General features: G+C 41.9%; 1 pseudogene; it reads left to right on the top strand.

Moving 5' to 3' along the window:
• The first annotated feature begins 22528 nt into the window (after positions 1-22528).
• LOC119327695 overlaps positions 22529-24283 on the top strand; it is a 4082-nt pseudogene continuing 2327 nt past the window's right edge.

Genomic DNA, 24283 nt, shown 5'->3' with positions numbered 1-24283 from the left:
CAATTTTTCATGGGCTCTAAGTTATTAAACACTCAAAGACATCGATAATTGAACCGAGTCCGCACTATGGTTCAACAACTCTTAGTAATCTTCTTTAAGTACGAGTTTGTACCCGATCACGCCATTCCTAGCATGTTTGGCTATATCACTGTCGTGATGATTTTAACTGTGCTACCTGGTCCTTATTCTCGGAGCACCACTTTCGGCGATGAGTTAAGATCACTGCTACGTCTTGAGCTTGGGTTGGTTTTCCTCGAAGAGGAAGGGATGATGCAACAGAGTAACGTAAGTATTTCCCTCAGTTTTTGAGAACCAAGGTATCAATCCAGTAGGAGGCCATGCTCAATTCCCTCGTACCTGCACAAAACGATAGCTACTCGCAACCAACGCGATTAGGGGTTGTCAATCCCTTCACGGTCACTTAAGAGAGTGAGATCTGATAGATATAATATTTTTGGTATTTTTGGAATAAAGATGCAAGTAAAAAGTAAAAGCAAAGTAAAAAAGCAAAGCAAGATTAAAGTGATGGAGATTGATATGATGAGAATAGACCCGGGGGCCATAGGTTTCACGAGTGGCTTCTCTCAAGAGCATAAGTATTCTATGGTGGGTGAACAAATTACTGTTGAGCAATTGACAGAATTGAGCATAGTTATGAGAATATCTAGGCATGATCATGTATATAGGCATCACGTCCGTGACAAGTAGATCGAAACGATTCTGCATCTACTACTATTACTCCACTCATCGACCGCTATCCAGCATGCATCTAGAGTATTAAGTTAAAAACAGAGTAACGCCTTAAGCAAGATGACATGATGTAGAGAGATAAATTCATGCAATATGAAATAAACCCCATCTTGTTATCCTCGATGGCAACGATACAATACGTGCCTTGCTGCCCCTTCTGTCACTGGGTAAGGACACCGCAAGATCGAACCCAAAGCTAAGCACTTCTCCCATGGCAAGAACTACCAATCTAGTTGGCCAAACCAAATGGATAATTCGAAGAGACTTGCAAAGATAACCAATCATACATAAAAGAATTCAGAGACGATTCAAATATTATTCATAGATAGACTTGATCATAAACCCACAATTCATCCGTCTCAACAAACACACCGCAAAAAGAAGATTACATCGAATAGATCTCCACAAGAGAGGGGGAGAACTTTGTATTGAGATTCAAAGAGAGAGAAGAAGCCATCTAGCTACTAACTATGGACCCGAAGGTCTGAGGTAAACTACTCACACTTCATTGGAGAGGCTATGATGGTGTAGAAGCCCTCCGTGATGACGTCCCTCTTTCGGTGGAGCTCCGGAACAGGCCCCAAGATGGGATCTCGTGGATACAGAAAGTTGTGGCGGTGGAATTAGGTTTTTGGCTCCTGTCCTGATCGTTTGGGGGTACATGTGTATATATAGGAGGAAGAAGTACGCCGGAGGAGCAACAAGGGGCCCACGAGGCAGGGGGCACGCCCCCACCCTCGTGACCGCCTCTTTTGTTCCTTGGAGCAGGGTCCAAGTCTCCTGGATCACATTCGGTGAGAAAATCACGTTCCCGAAGATTTTATTCCGTTTGGACTCTGTTTGATATTCCGTTTATCTGAAACACTGAAATAGGCAAAAAACAGCAATTCTGGGTTGGGCCTCCGGTTAATAGGTTAGTCCCAAAAATAATATAAAAGTGGAAAATAAAGCCCAATATAGTCCAAAACAGTAGATAATATAGCATGGAGCAATCAAAAATTATAGATACATTGGAGACGTATCACTTACGTCGATTTTCCTCGTCTTATCATTTCGCCTTGTATATATAGCAAGCTTGATTTCGAGTTTGTGTCGTACCCATGTTTTCAATAACCAGTTGCTTCATCATTCCTTTGACTTGGTGTCATCGTCGGTCGATTACATCTTGAAATCTCTCGACAAATGTGTCATGATCATCATCAACATTATGAGATCTTCCAAGATATATATCGAATTCTTGATGAGAAATACCATCCTTGTCCCTCGATGATTTGTGTTATCATCGACCACTTTATTGCCCTTTGTCCAACACAAACTTCTTCTTGTTTTGTGTTATACCTTGAGATCCTTGCTACCCACCATTTGTTCTTCTTTACCTTGGAAGTATTACCATCTTTTATGTCAAGAAAGTCATGAGAATTTCACCACCTCTTAAGAGATCTTGATACAGGTGATACTTCTTGCCATATACGTTCATTCCTTGGTCCCCGTGTTGTTTCTAACCGGAAAATTGACAATTGAACTATGATGTGCGACTTCAAAACTTCTAGCAACCCTTTTGTTTTGAAGTGAATGGCCGATAGTTCCATTCTAAGTCTTTTGGTTATTGAATCACCATTCTAGCTTTGATCGTCCTACTTGGTCCGTATTTTCAGGGCACTTTCATTCAATGTTTAATTGTGTGTGATTTTGTCGAGCATACATCATTATACCATTTGAACTGACAAATGTTATGTGTTCACATAATTCTGGAAATCCATCTTTATGGAAATCTTGACGAATTGTCGCTAAGTCCATCAGCCACTACCTCATCCTCTCCTTGGTTTATTGATGAACTCTTATTTCGGGACTCGCTTCCATGGTTCATTTCCCGAGAATCTTACAATGTCATCTCGTCAATTTGTGTTGCACCTTTTCTTCTCAGACATCCTGAGTCTGAGGTATCCTGACACCAATCAGATCTGAATCTCGGTCAAATATGATAGTTGGGACATATTTCCAAGAGTTATAACATTGGTACTTATATATCGGTAAGGTGTTGTCATGCCTAGCACACCTGGACGGAGGACCTATTGTTATTAGTTTCCTACTTAGCAAGGTTACCATTCTTCCATGAGGAAATCGTAAGACTTATTCTATATGTTGTTCCTGATGAATCCTTTGTGCATCCAACTTCCGACCCTTACTTGATAACCAAGTCAATGCTATCTCGAAGCATGTCTGTGGTACTCCGGTTTTCAATAAGAACATTTGAAGCACAAAGCTAAATTTTCTTATCAATTATTCAAACACTATTGTATGGGTAATGGCATGAAATTTCTCTTCCCTTTCCTAAAGGGTTTTCTACGTTATATCCTGTCATGGATATCATTCTTTGCTTGTCCTTGTGAAGGAAATACCCCTGAAAAATGTGTTTAAACACATTTTCCTTTCCATTGTTCTTTTAACCAAATGATCACCTTTTCCTTTCCATTGTTTTGTTTAACCTTTCTACTGATTTATATGATCTAAGCAGTAATAATTCGTTGCTTATGTAAACACCTTGGAGTACAACCTTGTTAGTAAGACTGTGTTGCTATTGTTGATGACATTTCGGTAACCACCGATGGACGAGAACTTTGCCTATTGGTCTGCCTCGTTTCAACGAGCAGGAAGATGGTTCTCTTCGTCCCTCGCCCTTGGTACCAATGATGCTGCCAACATAACTGACCGGTTATTCTCTGACATGCCTTGCTATCATGATCGTGCAAGATATCAATGCCCTTCCTTCTTTTAACCCACATGGTGGGCCCATAACCCGCAGGTCCCAGGATTGAAACCTGACTCTCCTATACACCCATGTTTCTAAAGTTATTCCTCACGCTTGGCTCCGTATGAAGGATCACGAGCCACCTGCCTAGTGATCTAATCTGGTATTAGACGCAATACTTATTCTCATTGCTCTGAACCCCTTTCACCTTCTGATTAGGCCATCGAACGATTGCTTGCCCATTGGAAACTTCCCATGGTACCTTCTTACTTTACTTTCGATATTTTCTTAAGTATCTATTCGAGGGTTACTTTCTACCACATTCCCTGAGTAATCTGCCAAATAGTCAACCTTGAAGGTCCGTTCTTCCGAAGTTACCCCTTGTCCTTTCGTAAGTACGATGAAATTTCCTAAGAAAAGATGATGACTTCATCACAATGACCTGAAGCAGAGGAATGAAGACATCAATCTTATGAATCGACCTCTTCGAGAAGAGAAACCAAGACCGAGAAGAACCGTTAGAATTTCACAACCACAAATTTCCCCCTTACATCGCCTCTTAAATCTCGAGACGAGATTTATTGTAGTGGAGGAGAATTGTGACGCCCAGATAATTAAGCTACAGTGATCCCCCGCTAATGATGCCACGTCACCTCGGTTACTGTTGATAAACTCTTGATAATTCAAAAAATGAAACAAATCCAAAATTTAATTAAAGGCAAACAATAAAAGTTTTCAAATATTAAAACCAAATTGTCTGGGTTGTGCCAAATAATGCATAAGTAATTATGGTGGAGAAACTAAACTTTTATAAAGTGTTTAACTACTCTAAAATAAATAAGACAGTAGCAAAAACAACTAATTAAATCCCTTTTACAATTAATAAAATACTAAACTATTTTATTTTGTCACCAAACCTTTTGTGGCATTGGGGTATTTTGAAACACTAATTTAGGTACTACTTATGTATTTTATAAAACTAAAATATATAGAAAATAAATAGGAAACTAATAAACAGGAAATAAATAATAGTAAAAATAGAACAAAAGAAAAGAAAACCTCCCGTCTCCCCATGGGCCTCGGCCCATCCCAACCAACCGGCCCGCCCTACTGAACGGCCCACCCTGATCCCCCTGCTTAAACCCCCTCCTCCATCCCGAACCCTAACCTATGCCCACGATCCCCACTTTCCTCCCCTACTCCCCCGATCCCCTCCTAGATCGGGATCATTCTCGACGCCCCGGCTCGTCCCCGCCTTCTCGTCATTCACCGGCGCCGCCGCCGGACCGCCCCATCCTCTTCTCCTCTCCGTCGCCCCCTCGTCACCGAGCCGCCACCGCTCGTCGTCGCCGGGAGCCACCACATCGGCCTGCCTCCTCGTCCGCCTCCTCCCCTACGTCACCGGTCGTCCCCATCCTCCTCCCCGAACGGCCTCCATGAGCCTCGCCGCCCCTCTCCCATTCAACGCCGGTGAGGCCCGGGGCCTCTCCCCTCTCCTCCTCTCCCCACTGCGTCATCCGCCGCTTGCATTCGCTGGCACGCCCGCGCCTCACGGTCACCGCGGTCGCCTCGCGCCGCACTGGTCGCGCTCCCGCGCGCCCATGGCCGCACCTACCTGCTCCGCATTGGCCTCGCGCGGCCCCGCTGCTCCCCCGACGCCCCACTACTGCGCTATTGCGCTGCCGCCACCCCCGTTTCCATGCGTTCCCGCTGTAGCCCACTCGCGCTCGTCGCGCCCTGCCCGCCCCGTGTTTCGGCCCCGCTCCCGGAGCTCAGCTCCCCCGCGCGCGCTCGCTGCTCCGTGCCTCGCCTTGGGCGCGCCCGACGAACCCCCGCGCGCGCCCGCCCTTGCCCATGCCGCGCCTTCTGTCTCGTGTGCTTGCGCGCCTGCTGCTCTCCGCCGCCCCTCGCGGTTGGCCATCGGCCCGTACGGCCACAGCCCCGCCCATCGCATGCCTCTACTCGTCGGCCGGCCTCCACTGCGCTCCGACTGTGACCAGCGCCCTCCCCTGGCCGCGCCGCAGGCACGGCCCCGCCGGTGCCGTCCGTCGCCTCCGTGCGGGTGCGCGGACGCCCGCACCGGATGATGCTCGCACCCGTTTCACCCGGTTGGCCCCAGGCCTATGACAGTCGGGCCCAGCCCCAGAACAATTTTAAAAAAATAAAAATATATTTAATATTTAAAAATAAATAAATAAATAAATAAAGGATTAATTAACTTAATAAATCATGTTAATTAATCTAATTAAGCCTAATTAATTAACCTAATCACTTTAATTAAATTAACTAATCTTGTTTAGTTAACTAAGTCAATGACCAGTGGGACCCACACGTCAGCGACCCAGTCAACACCCCTGTTGACTGCTGACGCCATGCTGCCGTCAGCAAACATTGTTCTGGATAATGTTGAATTAAAATAATTAAATAAATCCAAAAATGATTTAAATCTTTTAAAATTAATATAAAATAAACTGTAGCTCGGATAGAAAAACTTTGTACATGAAAGTTGCTCAGAACGACGAGACGAATCCGGATACGTAGCCCGTTCGTCCGCCACACATCCCTGACATAGCGAACACGCAACTTTCCCCCTCCGATTCATCTATCTGAAAATGCAAAATACCGGGGATATTTTCCCGGATGTTTCCCCCTTTCGTCGGTACCACCTACTACCGTGATTGGGCACACCTAGCATCACGCTTTGTCATGTCATGCATCACCATGCTTATGTATGCATTATATTTATTGTTTCTTCCCCCTCTTCTCTCGTTAGACACCGAAACCGACGCCTGATATGTCTCCATCGTATCTACTTTTCCAAACACTTTTGCCCTTGTTTTGGACTCTAACTTGTATGATTTGAATGGAACTAACCTGGACTGACGCTGTTTTCAGCAGAATTGCCATGGTGTTGTTTTATGTGCAGAAAACAAATATTATCGGAATGACCTGAAACTCCACGGAACATCTTAGAAAAAATAATAAAAAATCCTCGCCAAAGATGAAGACCAGGGGGCCCACACCCTTCTCACGAGGGTGGGGGGCGCCCCCCTAGGGCGCGCCCCCTATCTCGTGGCCCCCCTGGATGCCCTCCGACGCCAACTCCAACTCTATATATTTGCTTTCGGAGAGAGAAAAATCAGAGAGAAGAAATCATCACGTTTTACGATATGAAGCCGCCGCCAAGCCCTAAAACCTCTCGGGAGGGCTGATCTGGAGTCCGTTCGGGGCTCTGAAGAGGGGGATTCGTCGCCGTCATCATCATCAACCATCCTCCATCACCAATTTCATGATGCTCACCGCCGTGCGTGAGTAATTCCATCGTAGGCTTGCTGGACGGTGATGGGTTGGATGATATTTATCATGTAATCGAGTTAGTTTTGTTAGGGTTTGGTCCCTAGTATCCATTATGTTCTGAGATTGATGTTGCTATGACTTTGCTATGCTTAATGCTTGTCACTAGGGCCCGAGTGTCATGATTTCAGATCTGAACCTATTATGTTTTCATGAATATATGTGAGTTCTTGATCCTATCTTGCAAGTCTATAGTCACCTACTATGTGTTATCATCCGGCAACCCCAAAGTGACAATAATCGGGACCACTCCCGGTGATGACCATAGTTTGAGGAGTTCATGTATTCACTATGTGCTAATGCTTTGTTCCGGTTCTCTGTTAAAAGGAGGCCTTAATATCCCTTAGTTTGCAATAGGACCCCGCTGCCACGGGAGGGTAGGACAAAAGATGCCATGCAAGTTCTTTTCCATAAGCATGTATGACTATATACGGAATACATGCCTACATTACATTGATGAATCGGAGCTAGTTCTATGTCACCCTATGTTATGACTGTTACATGATGAACCGCATCCGGCATAATTATCCATCACTGATCTGGTGCCTACGAGTTTTCCATATACTGGTTTACGCTTATTTACTTTCCCGCTGCTACTGTTACAATCACTACAAAATACCAAAAACATTACTTTTGATGTCTTTACTTTTGTTGCCGCTACCACCACTATCATATTACTTTGCTACTAAACACTTTGCTGCAGATACTAAGTTTCTAGGTGTGGTTGAATTGACAACTCAGCTGCTAATACTTGAGAATATTCTTTGGCTCCCCTTGTGTCGAATCAATAAATTTGGGTTGAATACTCTACCCTCGAAAGCTGTTGCGATCCCCTATACTTGTTGGTTATCAAGACTAATTTCTGGCGCCGTTGCCGGGGAGCATAGCTCTATTCTTTGAGTCACTTGGGATTTATATCTGCTTATCACTATGAAGAACTTGAGAGATCCAAAAATGAAGATCTATCCCTCAACTACGAGGGCAGGTAAGGAACTGCCATCTAGCTCTGCACTTGATTCACCTTCTGTTATGAGTAAGTTTGCGACACCTACACTTGCTTCTGCTATTCGTTCTGATATGTCGCATGTTATTGATGATGCCACTTCTGCTATGCATGATACTTATGATGAAACTGCTTCTATGCCTGATATTACTATGCCCCTTGGTGAATTTCTTGATGAACAAATTGCTAGGGCTAGAGAAAAAGAAATTATTGAATCTGAATACGATGATGATAGTGATGATGAAAATATGCCTGTTATTCCTGAGGGTTATCTTTTTGATATGGAATCTTCTGCCGCTATTTTAGCTTGCAAAGATAGATATGAGCTTAAGAGGTTATTAGTTAAATGGAACAAAGAATCACTTAGAGATAAAATGAAACCCGACCCTGCTTTTGCTACTTCACCTATATGTGTTCCTGATAAGGATTATGAATTCTCTGTTGATCCTGATATAATTACTTTGGTTGAATCTGATCCATTTTATGGCTATGAATCTGAAACTGTTGTGGCACATCTTACTAAGTTAAATGATATAGCCGCCCTGTTCACTAATGATGAGAGATTGCGTTACTTTTATATACTCAAAATATTTCCGTTCTCATTAAAGGGTGATGCTAAGATATGGTTTAATTCTCTTGATCCTGGTTGTGTGTGCAGTCCCCAGGATATGATTTATTACTTCTCTGCTAAATATTTCCCTGCTCATAAGAAACAAGCTGCTTTGAGGGAAATATACAACTTCGTGCAAATTAAAGAAGAGAGTCTCCCACAAGCTTGGGGAGGCTTCTCAAGTTACTTAATGCTTTGCCTGATCATCCTCTTAAGAAACCTGAAATACTTGATATATTTTATAATGGACTAACCGATGCTTCCAGAGATTACCTGGATAGTTGTGCTGGTTCTCTTTTCAGGGAAAGAACACCAGATGAAGCTGAAATTCTATTGAATAATATGTTGACAAATGAAAATAATTGGGCACCTCCTGAGCCAGCTCCCGAGCTAACTCCTGCTCCAATTACTGAGTCTATTCCTAAACCAACTCCGAAGAAGAGAGGTGTTCTATTCCTCAGTCCCGAAGATATGCAAGAGGCAAAGAAATCTATGAAAGAAAAAGGTATTAAAGCTGAAGACGTTAAGAATTTACCTCCTATTGAAGAAATACATGGTCTTAATATACCGCCTATTGAAGAAACATATGATCTCAATTCTTTATTTATTGAAGAACCTCCTGGTCCCGATATCCTGACATAGGTAGTAAAGGTAAATTCTCTCTATAGATATGATAAAGCTGAAGTCCCTCCTACTAAAATTGCTAGTCAGTGCTTGGATGAATTTGATAACTTTATGTTTAAGCAAGACGACTTCAATGCTTATGTTGGTAGACAATTAAAAGAAAATGCTTATATGATTAGATGCTTGGGTGATTATATGGCTAATATTAAAGGTGAACTTAAACTTGTTAGCAAACATGCTTCTATGGTTACCACTCAAGTAGAACAAGTACTTAAGGCTCAAAAAGAAGTGCTTGATTAAATGAATAGTAAGAAAAATGATTATGCTGTTAGAGTGGCTACTAGAACTGGTAGAATGACTCAGGAACCTTTGTATCCTGAAGGCCACCCTAAGAGAATCGAGCAAGATTCTCAAAGAAATAATATTGATGTTCCTAGTTCTTCTAAAAAGAAGAAGAAGAAAAATGATAGAACTATGCAAACTTCTAGTGAACCTATTGCTGAACCACCTGATAATCCAAATGATATTTCTATGTCTGATGCTGAAACACAATCTGGTAATGAACATGAACCTAATGAAAATATTGATAATGATGTTCATGATGATGCTCAACCTAGTAATGATAATGATGTAGAAATTGAACCTGCTGTTGATTTTGATAACCCACAATCAAAGAATCAACGTTATGATAAAAGAGACTTTGTTGCTAGCAAACATGGTAAAGAAAGGGAACCTTGGGTTCAGAAACCCATGCCTTTTCCTCCGAAACCATCCAAGAAAAAGGATGATGAGGATTTTGAGCGCTTTGCTGAAATGATTAGGCCTATCTTTTTGCGTATGCGATTAACTGATGTGCTCAAAACAAATCCTTATGCTAAATATATGAAGGATATCATTACTAATAAAAGAAAGATACCGAAGCTGAGGTTTCCACCATGCTTGCTAATTATACTTTTAAGGGTGGAATACCAAAGAAACTTGGAGACCCCGGAGTACCTACTATACCTTGCTCCATTAAAAGAAATTATATTAAAACTACTTTATGTGATCTTGGAGCCATTGTTAGTGTTATGCCTCTCTCTTTATATCGTAGACTTGACTTGAATAAGCTGACACCTACCGAAATATCTTTGCAAATGGCTGATAAATCAACTGCTATACCTGTCGGTATTTGTGAGGATGTGCCTATTGTGGTTGCAAACGTTACTATTTTAACGGACTTTGTTATTCTTGATATTCCCGAGGATGATAGTATGTCTATTATTCTTGGAAGACCTTTTCTTAATACTGCAGGGGCTGTTATTGATTGCAACAAAGGCAATGCCACGTTTCATGTTAATGGTAATGAGCATACGGTACACTTTCCGAGGAAACAACCTCAAGTTCATAGTATCAACTCCATTGGAAAAATTTCATTGATTATAATTGGAGGTTTTGAATTTCTTCTTCCTACTGTCAAGAAGAAATATGATATACTTATTATTGGGGATGTGCATATCCCCGTTGAAGTAACATAGTGTTATTCGAAATTTCTCCGGTTCCATGTTATTCGGAATGAGTTCGTTAACAAGACTTGATCAACCTTGTTAGTGGATTCTTTTTTATGAGCATGAGATGGATGAAACTAGAAGAACAACCTTTTGTACCCCACTTTTACTTTCTGTTATTTATATTAAATAAAGTAAAAAAATAGTATTTTTCTGTCTGTTTCCTGACTTATCCGTGTAATATAAAAATATCCCGAAAATAAAAGTCCTCAGAATGACATGCCAATTTAATATGATTTTTCAGGAATATTTGAGGATTTACTGTGCAAAAATTACCGCGGGAGGAGCTGCCACCTGGCCACGAGGGTGGTGGGCGCCCCCTGCCTCGTGGGCCCACGGTGGCCCTCCTCCACTTATCCCAGCACCCATCTTCTTCCTCTGTCTCACACAAACCCGAAAAACCAGCTCAAGCACGAGTTCCAACCACTTTTGTTGTGATTTTCGATCTCCTTGTTCAAAGCACCTCTCGCAAAACTGCTTGGGGAGATTGTTCCTTGGTATGTGACTCCTCCATTGGTCCAATTAGTTTTTGTTCTAGTGCTTTATTCTTTTCAAATTTGTGTTGTATAGGTGACCATGTTCTTGAGCTTGCATGTCAAATTTATATGGTTCCAAGTAGTTTTAATGCTTGATATAGGCTCTAGGCACTTGTAGGAGTAGTTGCTATCAGTTTTATTGAAGTTGGTTCACTTTTGTTTGAAGTTACTAAAAATTTCAGATTATTTTAGAAAAAATAATGAGATTTTTGAGGGGCTCATCGAGCCAAAGCTCGAAGGAAAAGGCACCGAAGCCTAAGTATAATTTGCCGCGCACCACGGAGATTCGGGCGTGTGAATGGCCTTCTGATGATTTCTTGAGAGCAGCCGGTATCTATGAAGATTTTCATGAAGTGGCTCACAATGCAGGCCTCACCGCTTTCCTCCACGACCAATGCGATCAGTACCTCTTACTCACAAATACCTTTGTGCAAAACTTTCATTTTCATTCTAGGAAATCACCACCTACGGTGGAGTTTCATTTATATGATGAGCATAAGGAGATGTCACTTTATGATTTCTGTCGGATTTGTTTAGTCCCTTTTGAGGGCAAGACAGAAGAACCACATCATGATGATGTGGCTGGGTTTATTGATACTATCACTGTAGGAGAAACTAGGAAGGTTTCTGATGCACGAATCACTAGCATATATTTTTCCTGTTTTACGTTACTTTGCATTATTTGCTAGTCGTTGTTTAATTGGACGCGGAAACTGTGGAAACCTTAGTATCCCTGATATAATTATTCTGCACCACAGTTTGTATAGTGATAACACTTTTAGTATGGGCGGTATTATTGCTAGACGGTTAAGTATGAACCGTACTAAGGGTCCCATCTTTGGAGGCATCTATGCTACACGCCTAGCTGCACATTTTAACATACCTATTAGGCATGCTGAGAAGGAAGAAAAGGTGCTGCCCCGTGTTTATCTAGATCATAAAAGTATGGTGGCACACGATTTTATTGTTAAGAATAGGGCAAGAGAGCTTAAATATCAATTGTTCTTTAACAAACATCATCTTGAGACTATTATCCTGCCTGCTCCTTCTTTGTTTGATTTGACTGTAGGCACGTACCTTGTTCCGTTGACGGCTATTCATGCCTACCAGAACTAGCCGAGGAGCCAGAACCGGAACCACAATTTGATCCTTCACGGCAGTCTAACTATCAGTGGGATCCGGAGATGATTGCCAGCCAGTGGCAATCGGAGCCTTCTTCTTCCTCATCATAGTACGACCTCAACAACTATTATTATGGATATCCTCCAGGCCAGCCGTGGCCATAGACCAACTTAGGCCAAAAGCCTAAGCTTGGGGGAGTACGTATTTCTCACCGACATTACATTTATATTCACACACACTCATTACTAGATGTCGGTGCTCATACTTTTTCACTGTATCATCCATGCTAGTTTATTTTCCTTTTTATGCTTTCTTCTTGTGTGTTTAATAAACCTTAAGAAAAACCAAAAAAATTAGTAGTAGTTTATTTTTCTGCTGTAGTAGTAATAATTAAAAAGAAAACCCAAAAATATTTTCCGTTCTTCTTTTGCTTGTTGGGAGCTTTCCCGTGTAAATAGTTTTATTTCTTTTCTTTGGGGGTCAGTAGGAGAAGACCATAATTAAATTGTTGAAGTGGCTCTTATATGCATTATTGTTGATTTAACCCAGAGCCCATATTGCCTTGTCTTCTCCTGTTTATTGAATGCTCGTAGATTCCGGCTTAGTACAATGCACGTACACTCTTATTATTATTCACACCGTTCGGTCATGCAAGTGAAAGACGATTATGATGATATGTGATGGACTGACTGAGATGAGAAAAGCTGGTATGAACTCGACCTCTTTTGTTTTTGTAAATATGATGAGTCCCTCGTTCTTGATTCATCTTATTATGAATAAACATGTTTGCAATGACAATTAGAGATCATAGTTGCTTGTGCCATGCTTGATTAGCTATGAGTTATAATGATTTACCTCGTGTGCCAACATGCTATTGAGACGGTTATGATGTGGTATGATGGGGTGGTATCCTCCTTTGAATGATTTAAGTGGCTTGACTTAGCACATGTTCACGCATGTAGTTGAAACAAAATCAACATAGCCTTCACGATATTTATGTTCATGGTGGATTATATCCTACTCATGATTGCATCCAATGTTTATTAATTTTAATGCATGTACATGATTGTTGTCGCTCTCTAGTTGGTCGCTGCCCAGCCTTTTGCTAGCCTTCACTTGTACTAAGCGGGAATACTGCTTGTGCATCCAATCCCTTAAATCCCAAAGTTATTCCAGATGAGTCCACTATACCTTCCTATATGCGGTATCTACCTGCCGTACCAAGTAAATTTGTATGTGCCAAACTCTAAACCTTCAAATAATCATTATGTTTTGTATGCTCGAATAGCTCATGTATCAACCAAGGCTGTCCTTATCTTCCGTGTTAGGCGGGTTATTCTCAAGAGGAGTGGACTCCGCTCCTCACTCACGAGAAAATGGCTGGTCACCGGGATGCCCAGTCCCATGCTTTATGCAAACTAAATCAAAATTAATTGAGAAAAAAACTCCCCCTGGGACCTGATGTATGTTGGAGGCACTCGTACTTTACCATTCTGTTTGGGAACCGCCTATAATGTGTTTAGCATGGAAGATATCGCCATCTCTTAGTTGTTACATTGACAATGAAAGTATAACGCTCAAAATACAATTTATCTCTATTCCAAAACTGAGCTCTGACACCTCTATAAATCCTTGCTTCCCTCTCCGAAGGGCATATCCATTTACTTTTATGTTGAGTCATCACCCTCTTATTAAAAAGCACTAGCTGGAGAGCACAACTGTCATTTGCATTCATCACTATTAATCTATGTTGGGTATGACTATGATTGGATCTCTTTTACCATGAATTACAATGTCTAGTCAGTCCTTGATCTTTAAAGGTGCTCTGCATTTATGTTTTGCGGTCTCAGAAAGGGCTAGCGAGATACCATCTTGTTATATCATATTATGATTGTTTTGAGAAAGTGTTGTCATCCGAGATTTATTATTATGACTTGCTAGTTGATTATGCTATTGATATGAGTAATTATGAGACCTGAGAATTATTGCAAATGTGGTTAGTTATGATCTATGCTGAAAACTTGAATGCTGGCTTGACATAGTTACAATAACAATAGCAAACAGAGTTTGTAAAAGTTTTTCTTTCTTTCTTTCAGTTTGTCAACTGAATTGCTTGAGGACAAGCAAGGGTTTAAGCTTGGGGGAGTTGATACGTCTTCGTCGTATCTAATTTTCCAAACACTTTTGCCCTTGTTTTGGACTCTAACTTGTATGATTTGAATGGAACTAACCCGGACTGATGTTGTTTTCAGCAGAATTGCCATGGTGTTGTTTTATGTGCAGAAAACAAATATTCTCGGAATGACCTGAAACTCCACGGAACATCTTAGAAAAAATAATAAAAAATCGTCGCCAAAGATGAAGACCAGGGGGCCCACACCCTTCTCACGAGGGTGGGGGGTGCCCCCCCCCCTAGGGCGCGCCCCCCTACCTCGTGGGCCCCCTGGATGCCCTCCGACGCCAACTCCAACTCTATATATTTGCTTTCGAAGAGAAAAAAATCAGAGAGAAGAAATCATCGCGTTTTACGATACGGAGCCGCCGCCAAGCCCTAAAACCTCTCGGGAGGGTTGATCTGGAGTCCGTTCGGGGCTTGGGAGTGGGGGATTCGTCGCCGTCGTCATCATCAACCATCCTCCATCACCAATTTCATGATGCTCACCGTCGTGCGTGAGTAATTCCATCGTAGGCTTGCTGGACAGTGATGGGTTGGATGAGATTTATCATGTAATCGAGTTAGTTTTGTTAGGGTTTGATCCCTAGTATCCATTATGTTCTGAGATTGATGTTGCTATGACTTTGCTATGCTTAATGCTTGTCACTAGGGCCCGAGTGCCATGATTTCAGATCTGAACCTATTATGTTTTCATGAATATATGTGAGTTCTTGATCCTATCTTGCAAGTCTATAGTCACCTACTATGTGTTATGATCCGGCAACCCCGAAGTGACAATAATCGGGACCACTCCCGGTGATGACCATAGTTTGAGGAATTCATGTATTCACTATGTGCTAATGCTTTGTTCCGGTTCTCTATTAAAAGGAGGCCTTAATATCCCTTAGTTTCCAATAGGACCCCGCTGCCACGGGAGGGTAGGACAAAAGATGTCATGCAAGTTCTTTTCCATAAGCACGTATGACTATATACGGAATACATGCCTACATTACATTGATGAATTGGAGCTAGTTCTATGTCACCCTATGTTATGACTGTTACATGATGAACCGCATCCAGCATAATTATCCATCACTGATCCGGTGCCTACGAGTTTTCCATATACTGGTTTACGCTTATTTACTTTCCCGGTGCTACTGTTACAATCACTACAAAATACCAAAAACATTACTTTTGCTGTCTTTACTTTTGTTGCCGCTACCACCACTATCATATTACTTTGCTACTAAACACTTTGCTGCAGATACTAAGTTTCCAGGTGTGGTTGAATTGACAACTCAACTGCTAATACTTGAGAATATTCTTTGGCTCCCCTTGTGTCGAATCAATAAATTTGGGTTGAATACTCTACCCTCGAAAGCTGTTGCGATCCCCTATACTTGTGGGTTATCAACGCTGCTGCTACCCAGCACGACTACGGTATTGACGACCCCTACTTGCCAGAGCAACCAGGCAAGCCCCCGCCCCCTTGATCACCAGATATCGCCTACTCTTCTCTCTACTGCTTGCATTAGAGTAGTGTAGCATGTTACTGCTTTCAGTTAATCCTAACCTGATGCATAGCCTGTCATTGTTGCTACAGTCATTGGTACCTTACCTGCAATCCTAAATGCTTAGTATAGGATGCTAATTTATCATCAGTGGCCCTACATTCTTGTCTGTCTGCCATGCTATACTATCGGGCCGTGATCACTTGGGAGGTGATCACGGGTTTATACTTACATACATTATATATGATACTTGTGGTGACTAAAGTCGAGTCGGCTCGTAGAGTACCGGCGAGTGATTCACGTATTGGGTCTGAAAGCACGTTTGTCCCAACGGCCCTCTAAGTGGATCTTTGTGGTGGAGCGACAGGGCAGGTTGAGACCGCCTAGGAGAGAGGTGGGCCTGGCCCTAGTCGGTGACCGCCGTTATTTCAAATAACACGCTTAACGAGATCTGGGTATTTGATCTGAGTCTGGCCACTGGCCTATACGCACTAACCAACTATGCGGGAACAGTTATGGGCACTCGACGTCGTGGTATCAGCCGAAGCCTTCTTGACGTCAGCGGCTGAGCGGCGCGCGCCGGGTTGGACTGGAATGCCTGCTCTTGTATAAGGGAGGCTAGGTCTGCTCGCCGGCCGCGTTCGCAACGTGCAGGTGTGCAATGGGCGATGGGCGCAGACCCCTGTGCCATAGGATTTAGATCGGCGTGCTGACCTCTCTGTTGTGCCTAGGTAGGGCTATGACGTGTTGATCTTCCGAGGCCGAGCATGACCCAGAAAAGTGTGTCCGGACAAAGGGGATCGAGCGTGTTGGGAAATGTGGTGCACCCCTGCAGGGAAGTTTATCTATTCGAATAGTCGTGTCCCTCGGTAAAAGGACGACCCGGAGTTGTACCTTGACCTTATGACAACTAGAACCGGATACTTAATAAAGCACACCCTTCCATGTGCCAGATACAACCGCTGATCACTCTCTCACATGGCGACGAGGGGAGGACCGGGTAGGATTATGCTATGCGATGATACTTGGTGAACTTACCATCTACTCTCTTCTACATGCTACAAGATGGAGGCGGCCAGAAGCGTAGTCTTCGACAGGACTAGCTATCCCCCTCTTATTCCGGCATTCTGCAGTTCAGTCCACATATACTACCCCCTTTCATTGATACCAATGCATATGTAGTGTAGTTCCTTGCTTGCGAGTACTTTGGATGAGTACTCACGGTTGCTTTGCTCCCCCTTTTTCCCCTTTTCTATTTTCGATTGTTGCGACCATACGCTGGAGTCCAAGAGCCAGACGCCACTGTCGTTGACGACTGCTACTACTCGGGAGGTGCCTACTACTATGTGCAAGCCGCTGACGACGACCAGGAGTAGCTTAGAAGGATCCCGGGCAGGAAGCCTGCGCCTCTTTCGATTTGTATCCCAGTTCGTGCTAGCCTTCTTAAGGCAAACTTGTTTAACTTATGTCTGTACTCAGGTATTGTTGCTTCCGCTGACTCGTCTATGATCGAGCTCTTGTATTCGAGCCCTCGAGGCCCCTGGCTTGTAATATGATGCTTGTATGACTTATTTTATTTGTAGAGTTGTGTTGTGATATCTTCCCGTGAGTCCCTGATCTTGATCGTACATGTTTGCGTGTATGATTAGTGTCCGGTTAAATTGGGGGCATCACAGTTGGACAACGTAATGCAACTTCCTTTATAATGGAGGTTGCTAGGTCTGCTCATCGGCCGCCCTCGCAATGTGTAGGTGTGCAATGGGCGATGGGCCTAGACCCCTACGCGCTTAGGATTTAGACCAACATGCTGACCTCTCTGTTGAGCGAAGGTATGGCTGCGACGTGTTGATCTTTCGAGGCCAGGCATGACCCAGGAAAGTGTGTCCGGCCAGAAGGATCGAGCATGTTGGGTAATGTGGTGCACGCCTGCAGGGAAGTTTATCTATTCAAATAGTCATGTCCCTCGGTAAAAGGATGACCCAGAGTTGTATTCTGACCTTATGACAACTAGAACCAGATACTTAATAAAACACACCTCTTACAAGTTCCAGATACAACCCAGTGATCGCTTCCCCACATGGCGACGAGGGGAGGATCGTCGGGTAGGATTATGCTATGCGTTGCTACTTGATGCTGCACTTGCTACTCTCTCCTACATGCTTCAAGATGGAGGCGGCCAAAAGCGTAGTCTTCGATAGGACTAGCTATCCCCCTCTTATTCTGGCATTCTGCAGTTCAGCCACATATACTACCCATTACATTGATACCAATGCATATGTAGTGTAGATCCTTGCTTGCGAGTACTTTGGATGAGTAGTCACGGTTGCTTTGCCCCTTCTTTTCCCCCTTTTCCATTTTTCTCAGATGTCGCAACCAGATGATGGAGTCCAAGAGCCAGAGGATCCCGAGGATGATTCTACGTGGAGTTCGGCTTCAAGGAGTAGTTAGGAGGTCCCAGGCAGGAGGCCTCGCCTTTTCGATCATTGCTACTTTTGTGCTAGCATTCTTAAGGCAAGCTTTTTTAACTTATGTCTGTACTCAGACATTATTGCTTCCGCTGACTCTTGTGTCTTCGAGCATTTGTATTCAAGCCTTCGAGGCCATTGGCTTGTAATATAAAGTTTGTATTATTTTATTTGTGTCTAGAATTGTGTTGTGATATCTTTCCGTGAGTCCTTGATCTTGATCATACACATTTGTGTGTATGATTAGTGTACGATTAAATTGAGGCCGTCACAATGCCATTACTTGTGTCCCACTACTCAGTTTTGCCATTAGAAATTACTATTACTAAAAACTGCCATCGTTTTGAGATGCTTGCTCAAAAATGCCATTAGATATCTCAAAAATGGCTCCATTAGATGTTTGCTCAGAAATGCCATTAGACATTGTCATTTTCAGGTCAAACTCATTGACTCTCTGTATCTCACAATGATAAGTGTGGACCCCACTTGTTAGGAGTAAGTAAGCGAATAATTTTAGAGAAAATAAGAATGTTAATGGGATTAGATGGGACCTATACTTTTTGTACTGAGATAGAGGGAGAGCTGACATGTTGTTCTATAGGTATTTTGGTCATTATGACATGGCAAATGGGATTTGAGCTGACAATAACGATGTTCAGTGGCATTTTTTAGTATGCGCCTAATGAAACTATGACATTTTTAGCAGTTGAAATTTCTAATGGCAAAACCGAGTAGTGACACACAACTAGTGGCATAAATGATAAAAACTATTTGAAAAAAGGGATCATAAAAATTGAAGAAAAGTTCATAAATTTGGGGAAGCTAGTTCACAAAAACTTGGATAAAGTTCATTGATTTTGAAACAAAAATCAAATATTGAAAAAAGTTCAAGGATTTTCAGAAAATGTGCCCATATTTGAAAAAAAAATCATCAAAATGAAAAAAAAGTTCATGTATTTTGAAAGGTTTCATCGAACCAGGAAGAAGAAAAATAAAAAACAAAAAACAAAACAGGAAAAAAGGAAAAAGGAGAAAGAAGAACGAAGAAGGAATAAATAGATACTAGATCTATATTCAAAAAGACTAGATACCAAAGCCGCTATGTGGCGCGGTGGTTACACCTCGTACATCGAAGAGATAGTTCGCTGGGTCGATTCCCAGGCGGCGCCTTTTATTTTTGCGAATCTAAGACAGAAGAAAGCGCTATATGGGCCGGCCCAATGCAAGGGCGCTTCAGGTGCCCGTCAAAACGACCGCAGACCGCGAGGGGACCTCCTTAGGCGAATCCTATTTGACGCGCACGTGCGTCCAGGAGAGGCGGCTTTGCTGAAGCGTGGGAGCTGCTGTGCGAGACGGGCCGGCCCACTTCGCCAGTTAGGGAAGTGCCAGGCACACCGGTTTTGGGAACCTTCTAGAAGGTTCCCTAAACCGGGTTTTTTTCTTTTTGCCGGTTTTGTGACTTTTGTTGTTTCTTTTATTCTTTTCTATTTCTGTTTCTTTTTCTTTTTTCCTTCTTTTTTTATTTTATATTTTTTCGTTTTCAAAAAAGTTTGAAATTCCGTATTTCCTTCATTATTTCAGAAAAAAACATGGTTTTTAAATTTTTTTCAAAATTCAAAATTTGTTCAGCATACATTGCAGAAATGTTGAACGTTTTTTTATTTTGTTTGGCGTATACAAAAATGTTCAGTGTGTATTTAAAAATGTTCAGCGTATAATAAAAATATATTTAGTATGTATTTAAAATTGTTCAGCCTATAATAAAAAAATGTTCAATATGTATTTAACATTGTTCAGCGTATAATAAAAAATGTTCAATGTATATTTCAAAAATTGCTCATCGTTTTGGAATTTTGAAATTCTTGTTCAACTATTTCCTATTTAATAATTGTTCATGTTTGAAAAGTTTGTTTGAATTTCAAAAGTTGTTCATGGTTTTAAATAAGGTTTCGTGTATGTCAAATTTTGTTCACAATTTTCTTTTTTTTGTTCTCGATTTTCATGAATTGTTCGAATTATTTGAAAAGTTGTCTTGTACTTTAAGCTCTTGCGCTGCTTAAAAACCAGTAGAACATATCAACTCAATTGGTTAGGTCAAGACTTCACGAGAGTTGACGTCGTAGGTTCGATCGCTCGCGCGGTGTTAATTTTTGGCGATCTTTTTAACGCGCTCGAACTCCTGACTTCTAAATGGGTCAGCCCATCTGTACCTACCTTCAGCGAAAGCTCCACTTCTTGACGCTAACGAACGTCACACAGGTGCTCGCCTCCTATAGACGCATTTTGCGTCAAACAAGAGTTGGATGCACACAGGCGAGACACCACTGGGCCGGCCCATGGAATTGTGTTTCCTGTGGATCGAGCGACCTAAAAACCACGGAAAAAACCACGCTATGATAGGATTTCGATCCCTATATGTCACTCACATCAGACTACAAACTATGACGAGCTAGCCACCCTACCACATAGCTACTGTTGAAATATTAAGGCGCCCAACTCTATAACAACACACATCCGGATTGAGATTTTTCAAAAAAACATTTTTGAAACATTTCTTCAGAATTTCAAACAATTTGAAATGCCGCAAATATTTTTGATACTCCAAGTTTTTTCTGAAAAAATGTGAACATGTTTTGTATTCCGAATTTAGAAAAGACACGAACATTTTTTGCAAAACCTGAAAGTTCTCTAAAACTTGAACATTTTCTAACATTGTGATTTTTTTGAAAACAAGAAACATGTTCTTAAATTCCAGAATATTTTTTGAAAAACGAACATTTTCCTGAAATTGTGAAAAATTTACAAAAAAGGAAATATTTTATGAAAAGCAAACATTTTTTAAAAATTTAAACAAAATTTAAAAACAGAAACATTTTCAGAAAAGGAAACATTTTTTGAAAAAAACGAACATTTTTTTGAAACTCTGGGAAAAAAAGGAAGCATGAGCATTTATTTCAAAACAGCAACATTTTTGGAAATTCCTAATTATTTGGAAACATGAGCATTTTATAAAACTCTAGAAAAAAACTTTGAAAACACAACCATTTTTCAAAAACAGGAACATGTTTTTGAAATTCCAAAAGTAATTTTGGAAAGCAAACACTTTTTGAAAACCGAACATTATTTTGAAACTTTGGAACAAAATTTTAAACCATGAACATTTTTTAAAAAAAATGCACATATTATTGAAATAGAACATTTATTAAACTCCCGAGCACAATTTAAGACATGAACAATTTTTGAAATTCATAAACAATTTTTAGAAATGAGAACATTTTTTTATTCTTCTGAACAAAACTTTGAAATTGTGAACATATTTCGAAAATGAGAACATTTTTTAAATTCCTAAACTTCTTGAAATGCTAACATTTTTTTAAATTTTCAAAAAACATTTGTGAATGAGAACATTTTTTGAAGATCTTGAACATTTTCCGTAACTCAAACGTTGATCCAAAATTCTGACCAAATTTTGAAAATGACAATATTTTTAGAAATATTCGAGATTTTGAAAAATGACCTAATTTTGAAAAAATGGAACCAAGTTCCGAAACATGCACAACTTTTTGAAAATCTGAACAGCTTTTGAATATTTTAACTTTTTTTGCAAATAACTAGAAAATTTGAAATTATGAACATTTTTAAAATGTTCATCATTTTTCAAACAATGAAAAAAATGGAAAACAAGAACAAAGTTTGAAGTCCGGAACAAAATTTTAAAATTTAAGTAAGCTTAAAAAAGGAAAAGAAATCAGATGGAAAGAAAAAGAAAAAAAGAGAAGAGAAAATAGGAAAAAAAGAAATATTGGAAGAAAAAGAAAAGAAAAGAAAAAAGGGTTTAGGAACCTCCTAGAAGGTTCCCAAAACCGGAAAAAAACGACTAGGAACCAAGATTCCTAAAACCGGAGTTGCTCAAACGTTTAACGGGCTGGCCCATAGGAACACCTCGTCGATCTCCACCTGTGCCTAGCCTCGACAACTTGCCGCAACGAGCGGCAAATAGGAATTTCCGACCGGGAGCGAGCGTACACGCACAAGGAAGCTTGAGGTGAGACATAAATACGTTTTGGCCCGTCAAAGTGGTGGGCGCTAAACATCCCGTTCGGCCGTCCGCTTCCCACAAATAATTCCGTCGAGGCTCCATTTCTCTCCTCCGCTCCCTTAAATCCTCCGCCGGCAGCCGCCGCCGCCCCTTCTGCCGCCATGCGCCGCATAGTCCGAGCTCTCTGGCCGCTCCAAAAGCTAACCTCTCATACCACCTAGTTTCCTCTCCCCGTCCACCGCCTCCTCTCCGCCTCTTCCTCCTCATCCTCCTCCGCCGCTGCCGCCTCCTCAGACTCCGACTCCGCCGCCCACGACGCTGATTTTAACAGTGCTGACTTCTCCCTCCCACCCACGGACCCATCCCCAGCCTCCGCCGCATCCGTCCGCAACCCCCTCTCCGCGCTTTCTAAGGTCCGATTCGACCCCTCCCTCCGCTCACGCGCCGACGAAGCGCTCTTCGGGGAGAAGAATGCAGGGGTGGGAGTGGCGTACGTGGTGGAGGAAGAGCGGTCGCGGGAGGTGGCGCCCGCGCTGCTTGAGGCCGCCCTGGAGCCGCCCGACAAGGACGAGGAGGGAGGCCCGGAGGAGGTCAGGAAGGAGGACCAGATGTCGCTCTCCGTCGGGATCGTCGGTGCGCCCAACGCCGGCAAGTCGTCGCTCACCAACACTGTTGTACGTTTTCTTTCTGCCCCTTTTTTTATGTATTTCGTTCATGAATATTGTCAATATTAGATCTTGTGACATGGGGATTTTGAGGGCTCGGGGCGAAACTAAACCTCTTGAGGCCCCCCTAATATAAACGTCATAATAATGATAGTTGATAACTCGATATACATGTACATGTGAAAATATTAGCAATAATTATTGTGATTTGTGTCAACTGCATATATGATGATCTATGGAGGAAATAGACAAAGAAGTGTTGTATATCTATGACAAGACATCTTTAGCAATACAAAGCCATATTTATTTCATCTGAATAAGAAACCATGTTTTGTGTCAGGTCGTAAATAATGTATTTGAGGTACCAAAAGGCCGTAAATAGTTCTAAAAGGAATATGTATCTAAAATGTAGTGTGCTTCTTGAACTAAATAATGTTAATATCGTTATTCTAAATAGCAGTGTCGAGAAATTAAGATAGATGAGACAATTCATATGACTGGTATGCAAAATATTACTCCATATCCATATCTTTACAAATCTAATCAAACAGTGCTAAAGTTATGCTTATCTAGTTGCGTGAATGGGAAAAAAATCAAGACTTAACTACCACGTCTGTGCGGTCATTGAACAGTTCATTTTAAAACTACTCGATCGGCATCTAAAACATCTCTGTTGCTAATCTCTTTGAGATCGGCGCTACAAACATCATTATTAAGATGCAAAAATATAACAGTTAATAATACATACCGTGGAAGACATCGATCGGCCGGAAAAGCCCATATCTACAGACGATGTTCTGGTGCGCTGTCGGGGCCAGGCGCCAAGTCTTACTGCTTGCAATCAGGGCCTCCTCCTCAAGCAAGCATCCCTAGGTCATCTATCGTGATCTAGACCGAGGTGAAGAGGCGGCGGGCGCTAGGTTTGACATGCGTGATGCTGGCTCCTGATTGGTTTTTTTTCTAATCTGGATCCTGATTGATAGGTTATTCTCGTCGGATTTTTTAGGGTAGTAGCTATTATCACTTCGACTAGGCCCAATGACCTATTTTTTAAGTGCAGCCGTACAGGCCCAACTAGCTTGAGCCTACTCGCGATCGAGGGGAACAAGGAAGACGATAGACGATTACGAAGCGAACAGTGATTGACAGCATC

Source organism: Triticum dicoccoides, chromosome 7A (assembly GCF_002162155.2).
Source record: "Triticum dicoccoides isolate Atlit2015 ecotype Zavitan chromosome 7A, WEW_v2.0, whole genome shotgun sequence".
Taxonomy (NCBI): Eukaryota; Viridiplantae; Streptophyta; class Magnoliopsida; order Poales; family Poaceae; genus Triticum; species Triticum dicoccoides.
Note: the sequence above shows the minus strand (reverse complement) of the source record. Positions and strands in the feature narration are given on the sequence as shown.